This window comes from Pantherophis guttatus, chromosome 15 (genome assembly GCF_059756535.1).
Source record: "Pantherophis guttatus breed Tessera chromosome 15, ASM5975653v1, whole genome shotgun sequence".
In the NCBI taxonomy this organism is placed as follows: domain Eukaryota; kingdom Metazoa; phylum Chordata; class Lepidosauria; order Squamata; family Colubridae; genus Pantherophis; species Pantherophis guttatus.
Genome location: NC_142077.1, coordinates 17,038,805 through 17,064,824, shown reverse-complemented (window position 1 = coordinate 17,064,824; position 26,020 = coordinate 17,038,805). Strand labels below are relative to the sequence as shown.

The 26,020-nt window shown below is 47.3% G+C and overlaps 3 long non-coding RNA genes across 5 annotated transcripts in view; 2 read left to right on the top strand and 1 right to left on the bottom strand.

Annotated features, from left to right (window-relative positions):
- Nucleotides 1-26,020, bottom strand: part of LOC148112010 (uncharacterized) — a 195,026-nt gene that overhangs the window by 153,674 nt on the left and 15,332 nt on the right. The window lies entirely within an intron of this gene.
- Nucleotides 12,435-19,518, top strand: LOC148112012 (uncharacterized). 3 transcript variants are annotated; one of them, XR_015730016.1, is made up of 4 exons: nucleotides 12,435-16,611; nucleotides 16,719-17,032; nucleotides 17,102-17,239; nucleotides 17,430-19,518. It is a non-coding gene; the product is annotated as an uncharacterized LOC148112012 (long non-coding RNA). The 3 variants fall into 3 exon arrangements; XR_015730015.1 differs by having other exon boundaries at nucleotides 16,719-17,239; XR_015730014.1 differs by having other exon boundaries at nucleotides 12,435-17,185; nucleotides 17,703-19,518.
- LOC148112011 (uncharacterized) lies at nucleotides 22,899-23,801 on the top strand. Its single transcript, XR_015730017.1, has 2 exons — nucleotides 22,899-23,013; nucleotides 23,130-23,801. It is a non-coding gene; the product is annotated as an uncharacterized LOC148112011 (long non-coding RNA).

Genomic DNA, 26,020 nt, shown 5'->3' with positions numbered 1-26,020 from the left:
CTCCGTTCGAGCCAAACCAGGAGAAATGGAAGTCCTTCATGGTCCGATTCAGACAATTCCTGGCGGGCAGCGGATTCACCGATCTGGACAACAACAGGAAGAGAGCTCTCTTCCTGGCTCACTGTGGCTCAGGGGTCCTGGAAATGGCCATGGACCTCGTGACACCGAGAGACATCGAGCTGATGCCATGGTCTGAGCTACAAGAAGTCCTTTAGGAACATTACGCTCCATCAAGCACCCCGTTAGCCAATTGGTTCGACTTCCATCAGCGGAACCAGCACGATGGGGAATCAGTCAAGGACTTCATATTAGCGCTCCGGAAAATCGCGGCCAGCTGCGAGTTCAAGAATGTGGATGTCCAGCTAAGGGACCTAATTGTCTTCGGAATGAGGGACAGCACAGTCCAAAAGAAACTCCTCAGCCGGAAGAAAGTGTCCTTAAAAGATGTGATCGAAGAAGCTACAGCCGCCGAATCTTCCGACAGAGCAGTAGCCGTGATGCGGAGATCCAAGGGGATCGACAAGATCCACAGGGATCCCCAACAATCTTCAGACGAGACAACCACTGGGTCTGACTTTGAATTTGAAATGGCTGTCCATAAGGTCACAAGACCCCAAAGGCAGAAAAAGCCTCAAGATGGTGGCCGGGAGGAATGCTGCGCCAGCTGCAACGGGGACAATCCACGCGCCAGATGTCACTGGCGGGATGCGACCTGCAGGCGCTGCAGGAGAAAGGGCCACATCGCTGAGGCATGCAGAGCAGCAGAACCAGTCTCAGAGGCTCCCAGGACCATGGACCGCGAATACCAGAGGTCATCCAAACGGTCCCAATACCCCCGGCGAGACGGAGAGAGCCACGTAAAGAGCAGAGGGGTCCATCAGATCACTATAGCGCATGCCGCTGCCAAGGGATCCGACAAGTTCCACGTGACCGTTCACATGGAAAGGACACCATGCCCCATGGAAATCGACTCGGGATCGCCTTACTCGATCATAGACTGGGGGCAGCTGAAGAAGCTCAAGCTGCAGCTATCCAAAAGACACCTCGAACTGCTGCAAGCAAGATGTTCTGTCCCCGTCCACACACACACACAAACACAGCCAGCCGAGGGTTAAGGAAGCACTTGGCACACACCCAGGTCTTTATTTAACTTGGCAGCAATATATACACACCGTCTGCCAAGTGCTTTTATTTCCACAGAAACAGAAAGATAATATACTCAGCGTACAAGAGTCCAACAGAAAATAATATTCCTCTCCGCAGTTTCGGACGATGCTTTAGTGACTATCCAAGGTTTATTTTTGTTCGTCACAAGGATCACTGGCCACCACCCTCTATTATATAGTCTCTGGGGTGTGGTCCAGTGACTCAGTTCTAATCCCTAGCACGCCTCCTGAGCTGCTGCAATCGTTTATCACGCCTTTGGAGGCGTGCGTCCAGGAATGATGTCTCTCCTTCACTCTCATCCGAGACACCTGTCTCCCTGCTAATCTCCTCTCCCTCGGCCAGCACCTGAGACAGTGCCAGAGGGGAGGGGCCTGGAGAGGGAGGCCTGGCTGACTCCTTTTCCTCATGCTCGGAGCTTTCTTCCTCCGATGGGATAGGCTCAGAGGGCGGGGCCACAACACTATCCCCCACCGCAGGGCCCTTCCCCCGGGTCTGACGGTCGGGATGGGGTTGGGACAGGAACTGTTCGTGGAAAGCCCGCACCAGGTCAGGGGCCTGAATGGCAGACGCGTCCACCCAGGTGAAATCCTCGGCCCCATACCCCTTCCAGGCGATGAGGTATTGGAAGCGCCCCTTCAGCCAACGGGAGTCCCAGATACTGTCCACCTTGTACGTCGAGGCGTCGTCCTCGTCGGCTGCAGCTGGGGGGGGCAGGCGTCATCGGGCGGCGGAGATGGCTCGCGGGGGCCTCAGGGACCAGGAGGGACCAATGAAAAATGGGGTGGAGCTGCATGGAGTGGGGTAGAGTCAACCGGTAGGCCACCAGGTTGATGACCGCCTCGATAGGGAAGAGACCGATAAAGCGGTGGGCCAGTTTCCTCACTGGCCGGTCCGTGGGGAGGTGTTTCGTGGACAGCCACACCCGATCTCCTACTTCCAGTGGTGGCATCGCCCGGCGGGCGCGATCGGCGAACCGTTTATAATCCTCTTTTGCCTGGATCAGCTGCCGCCGCACCAGTTGCTGCACCGCCTGCAGCTCCGAGAGGAAGTCCCGGGTCTCGGGAACAGGGGAGTCCATGATGATCAATGGGAAAAGCCGTGGATGGTATCCGACATTGGCATGGAACGGGGTCATCTGGGTGGAGGTGTGTTGGGAGTTGTTAAAGGCAAACTCCGCCAGGGGAAGGTACTCGGCCCAGTTGTCCTGCTCTGGTTGACAAAACAGCGGAGGTACTGCTCCAGTATGCCGATGACCTTCTCCGTGCCCCCGTCAGTCTCCGGATGGTGCAACGACGACAGGCACACCTGCACCTCCAGCGTGGCCATCAGGCTTTTCCAGAAGCGGGCCGTGAACTGGGCCCCACGGTCCGAAACCACCCGGTCCGGCAGGCCGTGGAGGCGGAAGATGTGCTGCAGGAACAGGCGAGCCGTGGTGCGGGCCGAGGGCAGGCCGCGGCACGGGATGAAATGTGCCATCTTCATGAGCGCATCCACCACCACGAGGACGGTCGTGAATGTAGCGGACGGGCAGGTCAGTCAGGAAGTCCATGGAGATGGCTCCCCACGGTCTCTCTGGTGTCGGCAGCGGCTGGAGGAGTCCAGGAGGGGGGCCGGACGCGGCTTTGGCCTGTCGGCACGTCACACAGGACGTCACGTAGGCGTGCACGTCGTGCCATACCCGAGGCCACCAAAAAGTCCGCGTCACTAAGTTCAAAGTCTTAGAGAAGCCGAAGTGCCCCGCCTGTCAGCGTTCCAAATTAGGCTCTCTTCCAGCGCTGACATAACAAGATGAACTTTTACCTAGTTTTGTATGTACAGATAGTGTTTCCTGGGAGACGAGGATGGGGGCTACATTCCTGTGAAAAGAACGTGCCGGGAGGTAGAAATGGATCTGCATGATGGCCAATGGGACATTGGGGTTGGAGAGCGGAAGAGGAGGGGGTTGGAAGGAGGGGCCAGTTTGGCTGCAAAATGAAATCAGGAATGTCGGACTCGGCTATTCTTAAAATAAAAGTGATTCATTAGAGTTTGCGTTTGAGAATGAAGTTTATTCAAGATAGCACCGAAACCTGACACCGCCGTGGGGTTGTCATGGCACTGGTTCATGACGAGGGCTCGGAGCGGACTCATGGGCACGTACAGCCGACCCCGGTGCCTGAGCAAGCCCTCCTCCATGGTCCATGGGGACGCGGGGCCGACGTCCACTCTCCGCTGCTGCGACCAGTCGTCCCGTCGCTGCGCTTCCAGCACCTGAGCCCGCAGGTCCACCGGTTGCTGGACCACGGCCAAGGAGTCCACTGGCAGCACTGTCCGGGGGGGAAGGGAGTCCTTGGGGCAAAAGTATTCCGGCTTACGGGATAGCACGTCCGCCCTCTGGTTGAGGTTGCTCGGAACGTACGTGACGTGGAAGTTGAACCGGGTGAAAAACAACGACCACCGGATCTGCCGCTTGTTCAACTTCCTGGCCGTAGTGAGGTGCTCCAGGTTCCGATGGTCCGTCCGCACCTCCACCTGGTGTCGGGCCCCCTCGAGGTGATGTCGCCAAGCCTCGAACGCGGCCTTGATAGCCAGCAACTCCTTTTCCCAGATGGTATAGTTGCGCTCGGAAGGATTGAGTTTCCGGGAGTAGTAAGCGCAGGGAAAAAGAGTGCCGCCATCCACCAGAGCCTGTAGCAGCACCGCCCCAATCGCCACGTTGGACGCGTCCGTCTCAACCACGAACGGACGGTGTGGATTGGGGTGCCTCAGTACCGGCTCCGTGACAAAGGCCTGCTTGAGGACCTCGAAGGCCTGCTGCTGCGGGGGCCCCCACTGGAACGGGACCTTCTTCCGAAGGAGCTGGGTCAACGGCAAGGTCAGGGTGGCGAAGCCCGGGATGAAGGTCCGATAGTAGTTGGCGAATCCCAACAGACTCTGAACATCCTTCACCCGACACGGGGGTTCCCAACTGCGCAAGGCCTCCACCTTGCGCGGGTCCATCGCGATGCCCTCGGGGGTGATGATGTGCCCGAGGAACTCTATGGAAGTCTGGAAGAAGTAGCATTTCTCCAACTTCGCATAGAGCTGGTGCTCCCGCAGGCGCTGCAGGACCTGGCGGACATGCTGGAGGTGACTTTCCGGGGTCTGGGAATAGATCAAAATGTCATCCAGGTAGATCACCACGAACCGATCCAGCATGTCCCGGAACACGTCGTTCATCAAGTGCTGGAAGACCGCGGGGGCGTTGGTCAACCCGAACGGCATGACGGTATACTCGAAGTGTCCGTACCGAGTGCCGAACGCCATCTTCCACTCGTCCCCCTCTCGCACGCGCACCAGGTTGTAGGCCCCTCGGAGATCGAGCTTAGTGAAGATCGAGGCCTCCCGCAACCTCTCCATCAGCTCCGGGATCAGCGGCAGGGGGTAGCGATTCCGCACTGTGATGGCATTCAAGCGCCGGTAGTCGCAACACAGGCGTAAGTCCCCCGTCTTCTTTTTCACTAAGAGGACCGGGGCCGAGAGCGGGGAGATCGAAGGCCGGATGAACCCATGGGCCAGGTTCTTTTCCAGAAAGTCCCGTAAGGCGGCCAGCTTGGGCTCCGACATGGAGTACAAACGTCCCGAGGGCAGGGGCGCGTTGGGCATCAGGTCCACCACGCAGTCGTAGGGTCGGTGCGGGGGCAAGCGGTCCGCCTCCTTCTCGCTGAACACGTCTGTGAAGGGTGTCAGCTCCAGAGGCAAGGAGACGTTCGGGGCAGAGACGTCCTGGCCGGCACAGGTGTGGCAAAGGTGGTTGATACACTGCAGGCTCGGGAACGAGATGGCGTTTCTCCACCATGCCACCTGAGGGTCGTGCGCCCGAAGCCAGGCCATCCCCAGGACCAAGGGAAAGTGCAGATCCGCCGTCACATAAAACTGGATCGCCTCCTCGTGGTTCCCAATGGCGAGGCGCAAGGGCTGGGTAGCGAATTTGATGGGCCCCGCCACGAGTTCCCGCCCATCGATAGTCTCGACCCTCAACGGAGGGTCCACTGGAACCAAGGGGACTTTGTAATGGGCCACAAAGGCCTGGTCCATAAAGTTCGTGGTGGCCCCTGAGTCCACCAGCACGTGCGCCTGGAGCCCCTCCGACCGGTTAGCCAACAACACCCGGGTGTTCAAAATCAGGTGCCGAGGGGGCTCACAGTCCACAGCCGCCGACTCTGGCGGGGCATGGTCACGTGCCTGACCCAGGGTTTCCCCTAGGCCAGGCCTGGCCCGTTTCCCGGCTGGTCACGCCGAGACTCCGGAACAGGCTTGAGCGGTCCACTCTGCTTCCGGGGACAGAAGGCAGCAAAATGTCCAGCCTCGCCACAATAGAGGCACAACCCCCCTTGGCGTCTCCGCATCCGTTCCTGGGCTGTCAGTTGTGGTCTGGCTGCTCCGAGCTCCATGGGCTCCTCAGCCGTCACCACAAAACGCGGTGTGGTCCTGGGCGCTGTCGGTGCGAAACGCGGGGGTGCCGACGCTGTCGGTGGTTCCGGAAGAGCCCGACAGGGCTGTCGCCGTTGCAGGCGCCTCCACACGAACCAGCTCGTCCTGCATCTCGTCGGAGAGGCCGTCCTGGAAGGCATCCATCAGCGCCGCCTCATTCCAAGCTGAATCCTGGCCTAGCAGTCGGAACTCCGCAATATAGTCCTGCAGGGGGCGCTTGCCTTGGCGGAGGTTCTTGATGCGCCTCGCTGCTGTCTGCACCCGGAGGGGGTCTTCAAACATGGTGCGCAGGTGTTGCAAAAAGCCCTGATAGTCCAGGAGCAAGGGGCTATTTTGCAGCAACAGGGACGTGGCCCATCGGGCGGCAGTGCCAGAGAGGGAGCTGATAACAAATGCCACCCGAGCCCGGTCATCCAGAAAATCCTCCGGCCTCATCGCCATGATGGCTGCGATCTCCGCTAGATCGGCTTCACCCCCAATACAACCCGCAAAGCAAACCAAACAACTCACAGCCACCACGGAGTTTCAGAAGCGGAGACGTGGTGTTTGCGCTAAACTTCCAGGGCCTGCCGAAGTGGAGCTGGACGATGGACGAACCTGCAGACGGCACATTGACCAGCTCCGGAAAAGGTGGAGGGAAGTCAAGGGAAACCATCCCGATGAGGTAGACCTGTGCCACCCCAACGAGGTAGGCCTGCAACACCCCGATGAGGTAGGCCTACAACACCCTGAGGAGGTAGACCTGCCCCACCCCGACGGGGCAGGCTGGCACCAACCTGGCACGGCGGGCCGCCTCCACCCCAGCGAGGCAGACGAGGTAGACCGGCACCAACCCAACACGATGGGCCATCATCTCACCAACAACGCTGACTGGCGATTCCCCAGCAAAAGGGACTCCCACCATCATGACGGGGTAGACTGACGACAACCCAACATGGCAAGCCTACACCGACCCAGCGGGGTAGGCATCCACCACCCCGGCAAGGGAGACCGACACTACCCCATCGGGGGAGGCCTACCCGACCCCGACAAGGTAGGCCAACCCCACCCCAGTGGGACCGGCCAACAACAACCACAACTACAAGCGGGAGCACATCCATGGGGATGTTCCGCCACTGCCGACGGCGAGAGACCCAGAACAAGAGGCAAAGAAAAGGGAAAAGAGCCAAGGGTCCTACCGCGATTCAGCTGTCCAGTCTGAGCGAGAGGCGAACGCCAGGAACCGAGCATCCATCACCCCGGCCAGGAAGAGGGACCTCACTGACCGCAGAACGATTCCTCCACTCCAGCCGGAGGCGCTAGGCGAGGCCCCGCACACTCAACGGCCGAGTCCCAGGATGTTCCACCGCAGGGACAGGAGAGAGCAGAAGGCCAACTCGTTCGGAGCAGCGTCGATGAAAGAACTGAGCCGCACAGGTCAGGTAGGACTATTAGCCGCCCCGCCTACCTGCGCGATTATGTGACCTACGTCGGCCACGGATTGACTGACTAAGAACTAGGAGGGGAGGGGTGTTATGTCCTTATAAGGACATCTGCCGGGGGATTGGCTGATTCCACTGGCGGGAATTTTAAATAGCTGTCATTGGCCGGCTGGCTTGCCGGAGCCGCATAAAAGGAGGCTCGGCAGCTCAGCCGGCAGTTCGTTTTCCTATTGAAATAAAGTGCTGATCGGACTATAGCTGAGTCATGTCTCTTTTCCCTGTGCCGATCTAACAGTAAGCATGGATCCTTCTTCTCTTGGCTCCATTGAGTCCAAACCTCCCTCTCAAACAAGGGCTTGGATCAGGGCCAACAGTCTAAGCTCCATTTTGAGGGCCATCCATTTTCTCCATCATATTTCTCTGTTTATTGAGTCAAATGTTGCACTAACATCTAGAAAGCAGCAAACCTTGTTTTACCTCACTGATATAGATTAGACATTTCAAGACAAATTTGTTGCCAATATTAGATTGTTAACTTGTGCATTATTCCTTATAAAATCTATATAGCTTTTAATTCTACCTAAAACCTTCTGGTTCTTCTGCAAGGAATGATTTTTTCTCAAGTTTAACTAAGAGGATCATGGCATAAATTTTAACCACAATATCTGCTAGTCTATTTGGCCTATAATTTTTATTCCATTTTTTTAGATAGGTAAAATGCTACTATTGCCAACTTCAATCTCAGTGGATAGGGCAGGCATCATTTATCTGTGAAAATGAAGATGCTAATAGGGGCCCCAACAACCAAGGATACTTTTTGATCGGTTAAATAATTGGTAGAATGTCTTCTCCAGGGAATGTATTGCTTGTATTTCAGGCCTTTTATGATGAATCTCAAGATGAACATAATGGGGTAAAATATTGACATTTTTGATAATATGGAGAAAATAATATGCAGCTCTTGAATTCCATGAAGAAGACATGATTACATCTATTGTTCACCCACCACCACCCACCCCTCACTTTACCAGAAGGAGAAACACACACACAAACCTGTGGGACTTTGTAGGTGCCTCCTAATGTTGACATCTGGATGGAGATGTCCCTGTCAGCTGCATCAAGAAGAGCCAGAAGGTTCTCCTTCCTTCCACAGCCGTAGTTGGGGACATTGGCTTCTCCAGTGGAGAGAATGTCCAGCAAGGCATCTGAAGTGCGGAAAGGGCTCAAATGGTTGTCATGGATGTTGTAGCCAAGTGTGAGATTGTGCAAGAGATGGGAATTCTTGTTGGCCAGTTGAATGTTGAAAATGAACCGTAAGCCATATGAAAACCAATGAAGACTCCTATTGTTAAAACATGTTATTATAATCAAAAGCAACAATAAATACTGATTTTAATATATAATCCTCCAGAAGTCTATTGAGCCTTAAGCCAACATTGATCCAAAAGCAATGATCAGTTACACAAATATGGGAATGGCTGTGGTATGGCAACTACAACTGATTTCACCACTACTTTAAATTCATTATTCAAGTGATAAATTAAGGATTGAAGTGAGAAAGGAAAATAATCTGCAGCCCTTTCAGCTTTTTTTCAGATCCATTTTTGGATTTGAGTCTCTTTCACAAAATCAGACAAAAGAGAGAAGCCATGGAAATCAAAATCATTCAGGAAATTAGACATATTCCCCAATATAGGAAGAAATGAAAAATAAAAAACTGAAAAGAAGGAGAGGGTTAGAATGGATGGATGACTGAATGACTTACAAATCATGGAAAACAAACTGAAGAGAAGGAGCCATATTGAAAAGCAACTTTCTATGCAATCTTTCACTTCCAGTGAGGACTAAACCAATGAGATGATCTCCTGGGCTGTAAAAGCTCTGTGGTTGTTTTCCATCCTGGTGCTCCAAACTCAGCGGGCATTTCATTCTCAGCTTCCCAGAGACTGGATGGGACAAAAGCAGCAGCAGAAGCAGAAGCAGGAGGTCCATCATTCATGGCATGAATCAATGAATCCCTTTCCTGTTTCTAAAGAAGAATTAGAAGAATCAAAGGACTCTCACAAGGTGGAATCTGAGGTGTCTTTCCTGATTCAAATACAGAGAAACACTCAGCTTTATCTTGAAAGGAGAGAGACGTACATTCAAGAGCACAGACCCTGCCTGTCCCTAAACTCCATATTTCTCTGCCCAAAGTCTCCCCTGGAGGATTCGGCCAAAGAGCAGAGCTGAAACTTTCACCATAATTCTTCCTCTCAGGAGGGATCCCTGGATAATTCAGCTAGTTCTTGCAGTCAAAGATTGTTGGGAAATTCTCTAGAGGGAAATGAAAGGGAAATAATCCCCATGTCATTCATAATAACAGGGGCAGAGATGAAATTAAATCAGTCATGTAGAATTGAGAGGTTTGGGAGCTCCATGCTTGAAAGTGGCCCCGGAGGGAATACACGGCACCTGTGGCTGAAAAAACAAATAAACCTGATATTTATTTGCATAGTGATGAAAGACAAAACTCTGGGGGCCAGTTAATGCCGGAGCATGTCACAGACCTGAAATAGCTGCCAGCTGAGTTGGAACTTTATTTTGAAAGCTAATGCTCAAGGGCACCACACAAAAGGGCTGATGCAATAGTGTGGCCAGACTCCAAGAACAAAATCAACCTTAGTGAACAACTAGTTTTTCAAACTTTGCAGAGTTAAATAAATCACATCCAGAGAGAGAGAGAGAGAGAGAGAGAGAGAGAAAGAGAGAGAGAGAGAGAGAGAGAGAGAGAGAGAGAGAGAGAGAGAGAGAGAGAGAGAGAGAACCTAATGGTTACAGAATCTAGTATACCAGTATATCATATTCTAGTATTATTTATTATATCCTTATTATTGTTTCCCTTCATTCCACACTTTTTATTTAAATGATGGAATGCTTTCCATCGCGGGAATCATGTGACTACATGATAACTCTTAATTGGCATGCTCCAGATGGAATAAAAGAGGCCACCACTCAGGCTGGAAAGTCCAAAAAGTTGCTACTCCTGCAACAAGAAAAATCACAAACAAAACCCATTCATACCACAATGACCACACCAGTTTTTGGAAAAGTTTATTCTCAGCAGGTCTTCTTCAGGAATCACTTGCCACTCTTTAAGTTCTTTCACTGGTCCTTTTACATGGGTGTAGTGGTCCACCCTTTGTCTTTAGGTTGGACTGCTGTTTCAGTAGTCAGCAGGACTTGGTAGGACCTGTCCCAGGCTTGGCTAAGTTTGTCCTCATGTCAGGTTTTATCAGGACCCAATCACCAGGCTGGAACTTATGAACGGCAAAATCGAGAGGTAGGGTTTGAGCTAGGAGTCCTTTGATTCTGAGGTAAGATGAAGAAGAATAGAGGGCAAGTATACAGTTCTTTACGAACATGTCTTTAGTTCCCTAGTGTGGAATTTCCCCCATTCTGTCCAAGCGTGGTAATCCAAACATCATTTGGCAAGGCAAGGGTAAAGATTTGGTTCACAGCAGAGATGATTTTGCATTCCATGGAACATGACATTCCCACTGCCTCCATTATTAATTGAAGCACTTTTGCAGTAAAATGAGTCTCTTGGTTGCTGTCTATAGCTTCTACTGTCCCATATTTAGGTATTATCTGTTAATTTTGGTGACTACTGCTGAGTGGCTCTCATGGCTGGATAAGCCTCAACCCATCCAGTCAAGTGACCCACTGTCACCAATAAATATCTAAGTCTCCCCACTTAAGTTGGTCTAATAAAATCAACTCAAATGCATTGAAATGGTCTCACGCTAAAGTAGCCCTCCCTTCTCTTTCTACTGCTCACATTTTCTTTAACTAGTACTTCTCACCTAACACTAAACATTCAGTTCTTTCTGCCACTGCCATCCTGGCTTCCAAGTAGCGCCTCAAGCTTCAAAGAAATTCAAAGCTTGATTTCACAAGCCTGTGCAAACCAACTTACCTAAATGTCTTCTCTTACCTGCTACCACTTTCTCTTCCCATCTATAAACAAATTAACCCCTTCTCAGCACCAATATCTGATCGTCCTTCTAAATCTCCTCGTAAACTGAGCTGGATTCAAACAAAAACAAGCATACTCTCATCAAGATCACCCTCACTTGAGGAGGGGCACTAGGGCTCCTCCAAAAGTCAACTTTCTGCTTTCCTTCACTAACACTGCCATAGCTGCCACTGCTTGAACACAAACTGGAAAACCTTAACAGGCAGGATCTAACATTTTAGACAAAAATGCCACTGACTCTCCCTTACTACATATTGTAATTTCTAACTCATCTCTGTAACAATTCCTAAAAGGGCAGCAACTTGTGCTGCTAACAAACAAACAAGCAAGCAAACAAACAAACAAATAAACAAACAAACATGCCATAGGATAGAGCACCTTGTCTGCTAAGTATGCAAAATGCACGCAGACATAGAGACATAAAAGAGTAAGAAAAGCAGCTTCAAAAATAAAACAAACAATCTAAATGAGGTATTTTGAGTCAATACTCTGAAATATAATTGGGTATGTAAGTATTTGAAACCTCAAAAATGTCCAGAAGGAAAAAGAAAATCAAAATTGTATTCAGAGCCAAACACAATGCAACTGTAAAGGCAGGTATCAGATATCACCCTTTACCCTGCCTTTCTCAGGCTTGTTCAGCAGAGAGGGAAAAAAATGGTGAAAAGAACAAAAACCCGCAGCCCCCCTTTCACCCCTGCACACACACCCCAATCCTCAGAGGACTGGGACTCCCCCCCCATTCTCCAACCCTTGCAATATCTGGGACCCTTAGGAGCCCCTCCCATTCTATGTAGAGCCGCCCCTCCATCTCCCTGCTTCTCTCGCTCCTCCAAGGGAGTGGGGGGGCTGTCCTTGTGTAAAAGAATGATGGGGGAAAGGGAAAATACAGGGAGAAAAATGTTTAAACTACATAGAATTCTCACCTCCTTTCGCCTCTCAGCATCCTTTCAACAAAACAACCCTCTGCATTTCTCTCTAGCCTCACAGACATTTTCCACAAATTTATCTCCCACATCCTCAACACCCAGGCATTCACAGGTCTCAGGATCACTTCGCCTTATCACTCCTTATGAGCTTCGGGACATCTCACACACACCCATTCACATTTGTACTGCAATCAGACTTTTTGTATAAACCAATTTCACATACAAAAATTTCATTTAATGCTTCCTCCATGCAAACCAATCATAATTATTTCAGGGAGCTTTTTCACAAGCCAATTAGCTCCATTTTCTAAATAACTTTTTGTCTGCTGTTGTTAGAGGGTCTCATCCTTCCTGCAAGTTTGGAAATGATTACACACATACACATACACACATATACCACCAAACATTTCCAGACCTGTGGAGGTTGTTGTTTTTTTTTTAATTTTATTTCCTTGGGCAACCTATAACTTATTCTTAAAGCAGTGGGGAAACTCAGAGAGCAGTTTAAATCATAAATATGATTGTGGGCCCTAACTACTTTCTGTTTCCCACAGCTCCAAGCCGAGATGTTTACTTAATTTGCAGGCTGGCCAGATATATCACAATCAATTCTACATGCTATTATTATAGATGCATATCCAGGAATTTTGTAACAGAAATCACACCAAATTGATCAAGTCAAATTATATCAATCTTCCCATTTAGGCAGGTTTTACATTTTTTATTACCTGCTAAAACCCAGGTGGGAAGAACAATAAACAATTTCTTCTTTCTTCTTAGTTCTTTCAGACTTCTCTGGCTCTTTTGAGAATGGTAAATTATCAAGATCTTTATAACACTGCAATATTTCTTTGCCACCCATAGATCTCTCTTTAGGCACTAGATTGTTACTACGTGCCTCTGCCCTGGGGGTGTTCTGTGTGTTCTCATTCTAACTTGGATCTCCCAGTAATCGCTGGCCCATTTTAAAGATCAAGATGTATAAGAGGTATACACATCGTTTGCATTTAGCCACGGCTCTCATGAGCAAGTTTGAACTCCACTTTTCTTTTTACAGACAACTTTTACTGCCACAACATTTTTTCATTCATTTTTTTAATACTATTTTTTGTTTTGTTTTTTCACAACTTGTTTGTAATGTGTTCCAGTGGGATAACATAGCCAAATGGAGAACACGGCCCAATTCTTGTTACTAGTTATTTGTTCCAAACAGGCTACCAGCATGGTTGCCCATTTTTCCCAGGGGATTCCTTTCTGTCAGCTCGAAGCCTGACTAGACTCTCTTTCTTCCTGAGGAGATTTCCCACACCTTTCCGTCGGTGCGAAGCCTAACCAAACCCTCTCTTTTTCCCTAAGAGATTTCCCAGACCTCCCCTGCGGGTCCGAAGTTTGGTCAGAGCCCTCTCCTGCACTACAGATTCTTATTCCAACAGTCACACTCCTTTCAAAGCGATCGTCTCTGGCTGATCTCCTCTCGGATAATCAGAAACGCAGATTGGATCTCCGCACATCGCTTCGAGGGCAAACCTCTGAGGAATTTCCCTCGTCTCATTCACACACTCACAAAGCAACACTCCCCTTCCCAAGAGAAAAAAAAAATTCTACTCACTCAGAAGAGCTCAGTTCCATAATCCCCCACAGTGCAAGCCTCTTTGTTAGGCGTTCAGGACAGGCAGAATTGGAACCTGCCAGCAAATGACCAGATCAAAGTCACTGGAGCGCTCTTGACTTCGGTACTGGTCCAAGCTGGTTTCTTCCGTCTGCCTTTAATGAAGGCCACCAAGCCTCAAAGCAGCTCAGTTTGTGGGAAGCTGAATGCAGCCACCTTGAAGAAACTTTGCCTTCAAGTCCCTGTTCAGGCGCCAGAAATGTAAGGTCACAAAATACACTTGAGTCACCAGAATGCCAAAGAGAGAGAGAGATGAGGCTTGCAAAAAAACAGATTTTATTTATGGCCAAAACCAAAATACTGGGTGGAACTATATCCAGAACATATAGATACAATGCATGCGAGGAGATAGCCACACCTTGGGGAAGGTATGGCTCCTTTTACACCCTCAGAGACGTCAGCTTAGTACCCAATTCTGGCCTCCTAACTTAGGTTTGTGTATTCCTTGTTGCCCTGCAAGGGGGAATAGAAACTTCCCAATTAGTCATCCTTGAGCATTCCTTTGTTTACTCAATTGGCCCCCTGGCTCTGGAAAGCAGGAGTTTATTCAGATCAAACATAAACTAGGGCTGAGGTATAAATTATCCCTGTTGATGGCTGTAGTTTCAACTGAGATACGTACAATGCTTTTAGATAGATTGATATGAGTTCAGGTCAAATGGCAGGGACATACGTTTGACAAATACCAGATACATTACAGAGGCCTAATAACAATATGTTTGTAACAGGAGATACAAATAGAAAGGAATAATATGTATGATACAAATACAAAGGCCTATATGTATTACAGGAACCTAATGGTTACAGAATCTAGTATACCAGTATATCATATTCTAGTATTATTTATTATATCCTTATTATTGTTTCCCTTTCACTATCTTTGGATTTTCTGAATGAAAATGTTCATGCTAGGACTTTCCCTTCTAGGTGCCAATCATTATTATAATATGGCAGCTTTCTCAGCACATGTTATAAGACGTTGGCTGGGCTGTCCTGGCTCATTTTAAATTGCTACACTGCAGAAATGGCTGGAAATTTCTTTTACAGAATCAATAAGAAACTCCACCGGAGAAACAGAGGTAGGAGACAATTAAAAAGACAGAGTTATTATCTACTTAAGTTTAGCAGCAAGTGTGAAGAGATTAGATGCCAGAAATATCAGCTGGCACCTAAGATTTGGGAATAAAGAGCCCAGATAAAGCTGCTGGTGTAAAAATGAATGACAATAAGTTTGTGTTTTTAAAGTCTATTTTTTCCCAGTGGTACCAGAAGAGCAGCTGGACTTTGGCCTCTGGAGACACATGGACGTATGTACTATATAGTTACAACCAATATATAGGACATAAACCATGAAAGTAAACATGGCTCTTTTGGGTGAGGGGGATTAACTGGGCTTGAGGGTTTTCCCTGTGCTCAGGCCCAACTTCCTTATGATCTCCATGGCTTTTCAGCAGAAGACTTCACGGGCTGGCCAGTTGCTCCCAATCCAGCAAGGGCATCCCTCTCAGCGGTCCATCACTCCACCCCCCTGTCCCCCTCAGGTAAGCAGTCTAAATCTTCTGGGGAATGTTTTGAGTGCCCATTACTAAGTACGACAAATGATCATTTTATTAAGTGAAGGAATCAGGCTGAGAGATCAATTCTCTCCCATAACAAATAACCTTTTCTTTTAACCTGGAGAGGCTAGCTGCAGGGAGCTGGAGGAGAGGCAGAGGAGGTGAGAAAGGGCCAGGTATTTTTAGGGAGTCTTAATTTCAAGGAGGTTGGATGGTTGGGGTGAAAACCTGAGGGGGCTAATTTTGCTCTTGTCTTCGTCTCTTACAGAATCGAAACTTTGGAACAACAGCTGGCATTTGAGAAAGAGGAGTACAAGAGCCTCCTCTGCAGAGTTCTGCAGCACGCTGGGGAGAAAAGGGAGCTCCTCACGGAGATTAAAACTCTCCAAGAACAGCTGGAGAGGTGAGAAATATTTAGAAGGGAATCCTTCCTTCCTTGCTTCCATGAATCGATGCGTTGGAGGAAGAGGTAGAACGAGAAAGAAAGGAATATAAAAGCTTCCTCTGTAGAGTTCTTCAACAAGCTGGCAAGAAACAGGAGCTCCTCACGGAAAACAAAAGACTGAAGGAACAACTGGACAGCTGAGAAACATTTAGTATCACCTATCATGAGAGGGCTAATTTCTGTCTGCTCATAATTTACAGAAATGCAATGTTATTTGAGGAGATGGTGCAGGAAAGAGGGCAGCTAAAGGAAGAACTAAAGGCCTTAAAATCAAAAACTTGAAGTTGAGCAAGGAGAAGGCGACCCAAATTTACACCATGGTATATTAAAGTCACTAATAGAGAAGCTCCTTTACAAAAAATGCTTATTGTATCATCATGAATAGAAAGAACAAAATCCTTTTTTTTTTGTCCCAATTTAATCTTCAAATAACCTTTTCTTTTAACCAGGAGAGGCTACACCTGAGAATTCGTTTCATGTCGTAAGGAGGGTGGGTGAGCTGATTTAAATAGAAGGGAATATGCTGATCTATGCTGGTGCATCTATGCTCCCCTCCTTTCCCTCCTCACCAAGGAGAAATGATTCTCTGTCTCAACCACATCCAGCCATCCCTGAAAAGTGCAGGACAACAGAAGAAGGTGGTCTCCTTGCTCAACTTCCATAGGTTGATATTGCTTTATCTTGCTATTTCTCAGTTATTAATACAGTTATTATCATTAACACAGTTATTATTGTTATTATCATCATTATTGTCATCGTTATTTCATTAGTCCTGGAACCGACCAGACTTGAATGACCGGAGTGTCCAACAGTGGCTCATGTCTGCACTCTTGTCTTATCACTTCACAGGTGTGCAGCAGGAGGCCCCAAACACTGGGAGCTCCTGAACAAATCTTCCCAACTTCATAAAACCGATGCAGAACTCTGCAGGGAGCTGGAGGAGAGCCACAGGAGGTGAGAAAGTGCCAGGAATTTTGAGGGAGTTTTAATTTTAAACAAGTTGGATGGTTGGAGTGAAAACCTGAGGGGGCTAATTTCGCTCTTGTCTTCCTCTTTTACAGAATCGATGCTTTGGAGGAAGAGGTAGAACGAGAAAGAAAGGAATATAAAAGCTTCCTCTGCAGAGTTCTGCAGCAAGCTGGGGAGAAAAGGGAGCTCCTCACGGAGATTAAAACTCTCCAAGAACAGCTGGAGAGGTGAGAAATATTTAGAAGGGAATCCTTCCTTCCTTGCTTCCATGAATCGATGCGTTGGAGGAAGAGGTAGAACGAGAAAGAAAGGAATATAAAAGCTTCCTCTGTAGAGTTCTGCAGCAAGCTGGGGAGAAACAGGAGCTCCTCACGGAAAACAAAAGACTGAAGGAACAACTGGACAGGTGAGAAATATTTAGTATCACCTATCATCTATCATGAGAGGGCTAATTTCTGCTTTTCATCATTTACAGGAATTCAAAAATGTTTGAAGAAATGGTAAAAGAAAGAGTCCAACTTAAAGAAGAAATAAAAGACCTTAAAATCAAGAACTGGAAGTTGAGCGAGCAGAAGGCAACAATCCTGCGGAATTTCAGGGAGAGGCTGAGGAGGTGAGAAGCAGGTAGACAGCAGCCCTGGCTGAGGGAGGGAGAGGACCAGGATTCCTTGAAGCCGCTTGGTTGAACCATGATTCCAGGGTGAAGAACCTACTCTATAAGGGATGGAGGGATAGAGGAAAATTAGAATGGGGAGGCCACATTTGACCACTTACGACAAAATCTCCCTTTCTCCTTCTTCCAGAGGCAGAGACCGACCACCATGCTGAAGGGGCTGAAACATCAGGAGGAGGACTTGGAAAATCTGCTGAGGATCCCAAGATGGCCAGAAACATCTGCCAGGAGCTTCAAGTACAGGGAGCCTCCTCCTCCCCTCCCCCTCTTCCTCCCCCTCCCTTCCCTCCTCGCCCCTTCCTCCTCACCAAGGAGAAATGATTCTCTGTCTCAGCCACATCCAGCCATCCCTGAAAAGTGCTGGACAACAGAAGAACGTGGTCTCCTCGCTCAACTTCCATAGGTTGTTATTGCTTTTTCTTGTTATTTTTCAGTTATCAATACAGTTGTCATTGTTATTATCATCATTATTGTCATTGTTGTTATTTCATTAGTCCTGGAACTGACCAGACTTGAATGACCAGAGTGTCCAACAGTGGCTCATGTCTGCATTCTTGTCTTATCACTTCACAAGTGTGCAGCAGGAGGCCCCAAACACTGGGAGCTCCAGAACAAATCTTCTGGAATCTTCTTCTGAAATCAGGAATTCAAAAATGTTTGAGGAGATGGTTGAGGAACAAGTGGAGCTAAAAGATGAAATAAAAGAACTCAGATTGAAGAACCAGAATTTGAGCGAGGAGAAGGCAACAATCCTGCAGAATTTCAGGGAGAGGCTGAGAAGGTGAGAAATATGGAGATAGCAGCCCTGACTGAGGGAGGGAGAGGACCAGGATTCCTTGAAGCAGCTTAGAAAGAAATGAGATCTCATCCAGCCACTCCTGGAATCATGAAATGGACGCAGGGATTGATGACAAATCCACCCATTTCCTCTATTTAAATTCAAAAGTTAATTTTTTTCATCAGCCTACATAAAATAACATTAGGATTCCAGGATGAAGAATCTACCCTATAAGAGATGGAGGAATAGATGAAAATTAGAATGGGGAGGCCACATTGGAACCCTTACTACTAAATCTCCCCTTCTCATTCTTCCAGAACCAGAGACTCCATCGCTCACCAACCGCCATGCTGAAGGGGCTGGAACATCCCATGGGGAAGGAGAGGACCAGGAGGAGGACTTGAAGAACTTGGAAAAGCTCCTGAGGAATCCCAAAATGGATTGAAACATCTATTGTACTACAAACATCCCTAATTTTGTAAAATAAAGTTCCAAAAGAAGGGGAAAACTCATGAATGTCTGGCTCCTGACACCTTTTAGTCCTACATGTATAAAGCTAGGTCTACTATGAGGAGCTCCTGAAGGAGAATTTCCAGCCTGTGGAAAACAATGCAGGACTCTGCAAGGAGCTGGAGGAGAAACAGAGGAGGTGAGAAATTTTCTGACAGCACCCCTGACTTTCATTGTTGGTCCAAATTTATCTCTAACCTTGTGATTTTTCTAGAGAGAAAGAACTGAGGAAGAACCTCTGCAGGTGAGTGATGTACAGAGACCAGCTGGTACCACTTAATAGTACAGAGTCCAAAAGAAACACAAGGGCAGACATTAGAACAATGGAAGACAAGAGAGAAACTCTTGAAGACGTGAAACCTTTGATGCTGCCGTATAAACCGGAGAAGGAATGGCTGAAAGCTTCTGGGGAGAATCTCAAAGCCAAGAAAGCCCCACAGAGGCTTCTCCTCAGCCATCCAGAGACTCCCTGGCAGGAAGACTCTTCTGGCATCCCTGGTCAACCTTCCAAAGGAAGGTCCTGGAGCCTCCAGAGGGGTTGGCTGGATGTATCCATAATTCTTCTCCAAGAAAAAGGAGCAGAAACACCTCATTGAAATGTGCAGAAATGGAGGGAAGCATCTGTTCAAGCCATTCAAGATCGACAGACGTCTATGGTGGAGATCCACACTCCATGAATTGAGGTGATCTTCCTTCCGAGGGGATCCTTTGATGGAAAGTGAGGGATCTCCTCTTCCTTTTTCCTCCCATCGAACACGGAAATGGCTTCTCCTCTTGCCTTTTTGGCTGCTGTTCCTCAGGCCTTTGAGGTCCCAATGGAGCTGGATAGGACTCTCCTTCCAGGTCACGTCAGACATCAGATTTGGCTCTGAATCATTCTCATCCACTCCCTGATAAAAATAAAGAAAAGCCCATTAAAATGCAAGAATGAGAGATCCGTCTATGTAAATGGTGTGTTTGTAGCATTGGGTTCCTGCATGGGGGATGGGGTTGGACTAGATGACCATGAAGATGCCTTTCAAAGCTTACATTCTATGATTCTCTGAATGCCTGCAATACAGGCAGTCCTTGACTTATGACCATTCATTTAGCAAGGTTGAAAGTTATGACAAAGCTGAGAAACGCAACTTAGAAGGCAGATCCTCACAGTGTCCCTGTTTAGGCCTGGAGACTGAACCACAGGAAGAACAGCTGCAGGTTTTGGGTCTGGCTAGTCTGAAGAAAAGAAGAATTAGGGGTGATATGATAGCAGTATTTCAATATCTGGGAGGCTGCCACAAAGAAGACGGGGTCAAATTAGTCTCCAGAGCTCCAGAGGGCAGGACAAGAAACAACGGATGGAAACTGAACAAAGAGGGAAGCAGCCTGGAATTAAGGAGAAACTTTCTAACAGGGAGGACAAGTGACCCGTGGAACTGCCTGCCTCCAGAAGTTGTGGCTGCTTCATCCCTGGAGGTTTTTCAGAAGAAACTACACAGCCACTTTTTCTGAGATCATTTAGGTTCTCCTGCTTGAGCAGAGGGCTGGACTAGAAGACCTCCAAGGTCCCTTCCAGCTTCTATTCTATTCTATTCTATTCTATTCTATTCTATTCTATTCTATTCTATTCTACTCTATTCTGGAGGCGGAGGCCTCAGACACAGCCGGTCCCCCATTTTCTGGGCTGCTCTCTCATCAGCCCCCAGGAAGATCAAGACCGTTAAGACAGGACGACCCCTGAGAATTTTATGAGTTGGTACATTCTAACGGCTCTCTGCCTACCCAGAATCCCCCTGTCCAAGTGGTTCAGACAGAAGCAGCAGCAAAAACCCTCAGCTAATAAAAAAGTAAACACCGTTGCCATGACTACATCTTCAGGCATCCACCTTGAGATTATCAAAGAGAATAGAATTAGAATTAGAATTAGAATAGAATAGAAAATGCGGAATAGAATAGAATAGAATAGAATAGAATAGAATAGAATAGAATAGAATAGAATAGAATAGAATAGAATAGAATAGAATAGAAAAGAAAAGAAAAGAAAAGAAAAGAAAATACGGACTAGAATAGAATAGAATAGAATAGAATAGAATAGAATAGAATAGAATAGAATAGAATAGAATAGAATAGAATAGAATGGAAAATACGGAATGGAATGGAATGGAATGGAATAGAATAGAATAACAGAGTTGGAAGGAATAGAATGGAATAGAATAGAATAGGAATAATAGAAAAGAAAATGCAGAATAGAATAGAATAGAATAGAATAGAATAGAATAGAATAGAATAGAATAGAATAGAATAGAATAGAATAGAATAACAGAGTTGGAAGGAATAGAATGGAATAGAATAGAATAGGAATAATAGAAAAGAAAATACAGACTAGGATAGGACAGGATAACTTTATTGTCACTTTAAATGTACACTAATCAGCATACATTAAAATGGAATTTTGTTGCATAGAGCTCTCAAAGGGCTGCCACCGCCAATATACACTACATAATCATGATGAAATAAATAAATAAATAAATAAATAAATAAATATTATGCATATACCCATATACACACCTATATTATATGACACAGAGAAACATCACAGTCTCGTTCGGATGTGTACATGTACCTGGTGAGAAAAAGGCATCCTGAGTTTCCCAGGCGGAGGGCATCAGGAGTAAAGCCCCTACAGAATCGGGGAGTCCTGCTGGAAATCCTTGGAAACCCCCTCCCAGAGGGGAGCCAGAGTGGGTGGGTGGGGTCTCCAATAATGCTTCGATATCGATATCTAATTTATATTGTAAGCCTCCCTGAGTCTCCGGAGAAGGGCAGCACATAAATCGAACAAATAAATATACAACCTCTTTGGCCACTTTGGTCATTAAGTGAGTCCGGCTTCTCCCGTTGACTTGGATTGTCAGAGGCTGGCTGGGAAAGCTGGCTGGGAAACCTCTGGACCAAAAAGACTTTGGAATCCGATCTTTCCCTAAATGATGGACCGGACCGGATCTCTCCTTCCCAGCTGCCCCGCCTGCCTCCAATGTCCCACCTCACCAAATAAATCTCCAAGGAAATTAAGTGAAGCGAGTCCGTTTTATGAGAGGAGTGGGCTAGAGGATCCAGGAGGGAAAGGGGGGAAGGAGGGGAGAGGGTGGACTGAGAGGGAGACGAGTGGCCCTTTAACCTTGGAGAGAAAGATTGAAAGGTCCTCTCTTGGGTCATAATATTACAATATGAGCACTTAGCGGAACATTCTGTGGGCTCCGTTCTCCTGGGAGCCTTGGGGGGCCTCCCCTCCATCTTTCACCCCCCCATTTCCTCTTTTCCTTCCAGACCTCTCGGGGTCTCTCTGTCAGCGCGTGTGAGGCTCCCTATGGAAAGGTCCACCGTTGCTGGAGGGGGCAGCCTGGCATCTGCCCACAGCTGGATCAGAGACGATGACATCACAGCACGTGTCATAAGACCTTGGCCGGCTGTCCTGCCTCATTCTCAACTGCTACCACTGGAGAGATGGCTGGAAACTTCTTTTATCGTTTCCAGAAAAAGGTCCAGCGGAGAAATAAAGGTAGGATACAACCAGTGGTGGGATTCAGAAAATTTAACAAATGGTTCTGTGCCCTAATGACCATTTTAAGTATAAAAAACGTTTCTTAAGTCTTATTTTGGGGGAATGTCTTACTTTAGAGCAGGTGGGGGGTGGGGCCTGTGGATAATGAGAAGGAAGGAAGGAAGGAAGGAAGGAAGAAGGAAGGAAGGAAGGAAGGAAGGTAGGAAGGAAGGAAGGAAAGAAGGAAGGAAAGAAAGAAAGAAAGAAAGAAAGAAAGAAAGAAAGAAAGAAAGAAAGAAAGAAAGAAAGAAAGAAAGAAAGAAGGAAGGAAGGAAGGAAGGAAGGAAGGAAGGAAGGAAGGAAGAAGGAGGGAGGGAGGGAGGGAGGGAGGGAGGGAGGGAGGAAGGAAAGAAAGAAAGAAAGAAAGAAAGAAAGAAAGAAAGAAAGAAAGAAAGAAAGAAAGAAAGAGGGAGGGAGGGAGGGAGATTCCGACAGAATCGGGGTTGAAATCAGAAGGGGCTGACCAGGGGTGGGTTCTAAAATTTTTTACTACCGGTTCCCTGGGCGTGGCTTATTTTGTGGGTGTGGCTTGATGGTCATGTGACAATTCTTTAGGATTTAGCAGAGGCTTTTAACTGGTAGCCCAGTAGCCCAGCCCAGACCCCCTTGGGATCAACCTGCAGCCCCCCCTGCCTCCTCAGGCGTTTTAGTTAGTTTTCATTTTAAAAGGGTTTGATGATTCGGGTGAAGACCTGAGGGGGCTCATTTCCCTCCTGTCTTCCTATTTTACAGAATCCAGATGTTGGAACTCCGAAACCTCCATCTCCACTGCAGGGTCCTGAAGGAAGCTGGGAAGAGCCAGGAGCTCCTCAGGGAGAACGAAGAGCTGCGGGAACAACTGGAGAGGTAAGAAATACCATGTTTCCCCGAAAATACGACCTTCCCCGCAAGCAGTTGTTGTTGTGGCTAAGCTAGTAAGTAAGAATCTTTGGCTGCTTCTCCGCATTGACCTCTTCTTCCAGAGAGAAACAATGGAGGGAGCGTTTCCTGGGAGAAAGAGAACGGCGGGAATCCCAGTAAGATCTGGGAGGAGATCTCGCAGGATCAAAAGAGATCTGAGGCAGCCTCCAAGGACCTCTAAGACCTTCAAGTAGCTCCTCCTCCTATTCCTCCTCCTCCCCTCCCCCTCCGGGACCCATTCTCTGTCTCCACCACATCCTGGCAACACCAAAAAGCCTCTGAGAACCAGGCAAAAAGTGCACCCTATTTTTTCCATGACTTTTGGAGGTTCTGTACAGGATCATGGACCCAACTTCCAGAGGGTTTGTAGGCCCTAGGAGACCCTCCCTCATTTTTCTGCTGCTGGATAACTTGTAAGAAGGTGCAAAGAAGAAAAAACTGAAGGACTGAAGAGGAAATGCTTTTGTAAAGTCGATTTGATCCTTTGAAATTTATTTTGTAATGTAAATAGAGATCTGGATTTGGAATACCCCTCAAGATCTTTTTTTTAATTCCTTCAATTCTGCTATTGGTTCCTGCTTTTTAATGTGCCTCGGTGTTGATTTTAATTCTAAGAGATTTGTGGTTTTTTTAGTTGTTAATTCTTGGGGGCATAAACTGTCAGTATTTTAATTTTTCTTGTTCTCTTTAATGCTTTTGGCATGTGACCGTAATAAATGTTGAGTTGAATTGAATTGAATTGAATTGAGTTGAGTTGAATTGAATTGAATTGAATGGCTCTTTGGGCCTGATTCCTTCAGCATCCTTCATTAGTCCTGGAAAGTCTTGAATGACCAGACTGTCCAACAGTGGTTCCTGTCTGCACTCTCGTCTGACCACTTGACAAGTCTGCAGCAGAAGAAAGACCCCAAAGCAATGGGATTGTTGTCATGGAAGGACAGGCCTGTTTTGACCCTTCCCCCTCCCCACTCTGGACCCCCCTCCCCAGCCAGGACATCTACACCAGTGAAAAGCAGCTCTTGGATTCCATGGAGAAGATACGGTTGGATATGCTCTATCTCTCTCTCCCTCCCTCCCTCCCTTTCTCTCTTGCACGCGCGCACGGTGCCCTTGAGCATTAGCTTTCAAAATAAAGTAAATTTTGATTCCAACTCAGCTGGCAGCTTTTTCAGATCTGTGACATGCTCCAGCATTAACTGACCCCCGGAGTTCTGTCTTTCATCACTATGCAAAAAAAATATCAGATTTATTTGTTATTTCAGCCGCAGGTGCCATGTATTCCCTGCATGGAGCTCCCAAAACTCTCAATTCTAGATAATGGATTTAATTCCATCTCTGCTCCTGTTATTTTGAATCACTTGGGGATTATTTCCCTTTCATTTCCCTCCAGAGAATTTCCCAACAATCTCTGACTACGAGAACTAGCTGAATTATCCAGGGATCCCTCCTGAGAGGGAGAATTATGATAAAAGTTTCAGCTCTGCTGTTTGGCCGAATCCTCCAGGGGAGACTTTGGGCAGAGAAATATGGAGTTTGGGGACAGGCAGAGTCTGTGCTCTTGAATCTACATCTCCCTCCTTTCCAGATGAAGCTGAGGGTTTCTCTGTATTGAGAAAAAGCAACTGGTTCATATTCCACCTTGTGAGAGTCCTTTGAATTCTTCTAATTCTTCTTTAGAAACAGGAAAGGGATTCACTGATTCACGCCATGAATTATGGACCTCCTGCTTCTGAATCTGATGCTGCTTTTGTCCTATCCAGTCTCTGGGAAGCTGAGAATGAAATGCCCACTGAGTTTGGAGAACCAGGATGGAAAACAACCACAGAGCTACTACAGACCAGGAGACCATCTAATCGGTATAGTCACCAATGGAAATGAAAGATTGCATAGAAAGTTGCTTTTCACCATGGCTCCTTCTCTTCAGCTTGTTTTCCATGATCCGTAAGTCATTCAGGGTGATGGAGTTGCACTCCCTCCATTCTAACACTCTCCTTCTTTTCAGTTTTTTATGTTTCATTTATTCCTATATTGGGGAATATGCCAAATTTCCTGAATGATTTTGATTTCCATGGCTTCTCTCTTCGGTCTGATTTTGTGAAAGAGACTCAAAATGGGGTCTGAAAAAACGCTGAAAGGGCTACAGATTATTTTCCTCTCTCTGTTCAATCCTTAATTTAACACTTGGATAATGAATTGTATTTAAAGTAGTGGTGGAATCAGTTGTAGTTGCTGTACCACAGCCCATTCCCATATTTGTGTAACTGATCATTGCTTTTGGATCAATGTTGGCTTAAGGCTCAGTAGGCTTGTGGAGGATTATATATATAATATATAACAAAAGTCTTTGTTGTGGCTGTTGATTATAATAACATTTTTTTCAATAGGACTTCTTACAAATTTTATTATTGCTTACTGTACGTTTTTGCCATTCAAATGGTCAACAAGAATTCCCATCTCTTGCACAATCTCACACTTGGCTACAACATCCATGATAACTATTCAAAAACTTTACGCACTGCAGATGCCTTGCTGGACATGCTCTCCACTGGAGAAGCCAATGTCCCCAACTACAGCTGTGGAAGGAAGGAGAACCTCCTGGCTCTTCTTGATGCAGCTGACAGGGACAGTTCCATCCAGATGTCAACATTAGTAGGCACCTACAAAGTCCCTCAGGTTTGTGTGTCTTTTTCTCCCTCTGGTAAAGTGAGGGGTGGGTGGTGGTGGGTGAGCAATAGATGCAATCATGTCTTCTCCATGGAATTCAAGAGCTGCTTTTCTCCATATTAGCAAAAACATCAATGTTTACCCCATTATGTTCATGTTGAGTTAAAAGGCCAGAAATGCAAGCAATACATTCCCTGGAGAAGACATTCTACCAACTATTTAAAATGGAGCTCAGCCTGTTGACCCTAATCCAAGCTCTTGTTTGAGAGGGAGGTTTGGGCTCAATGGA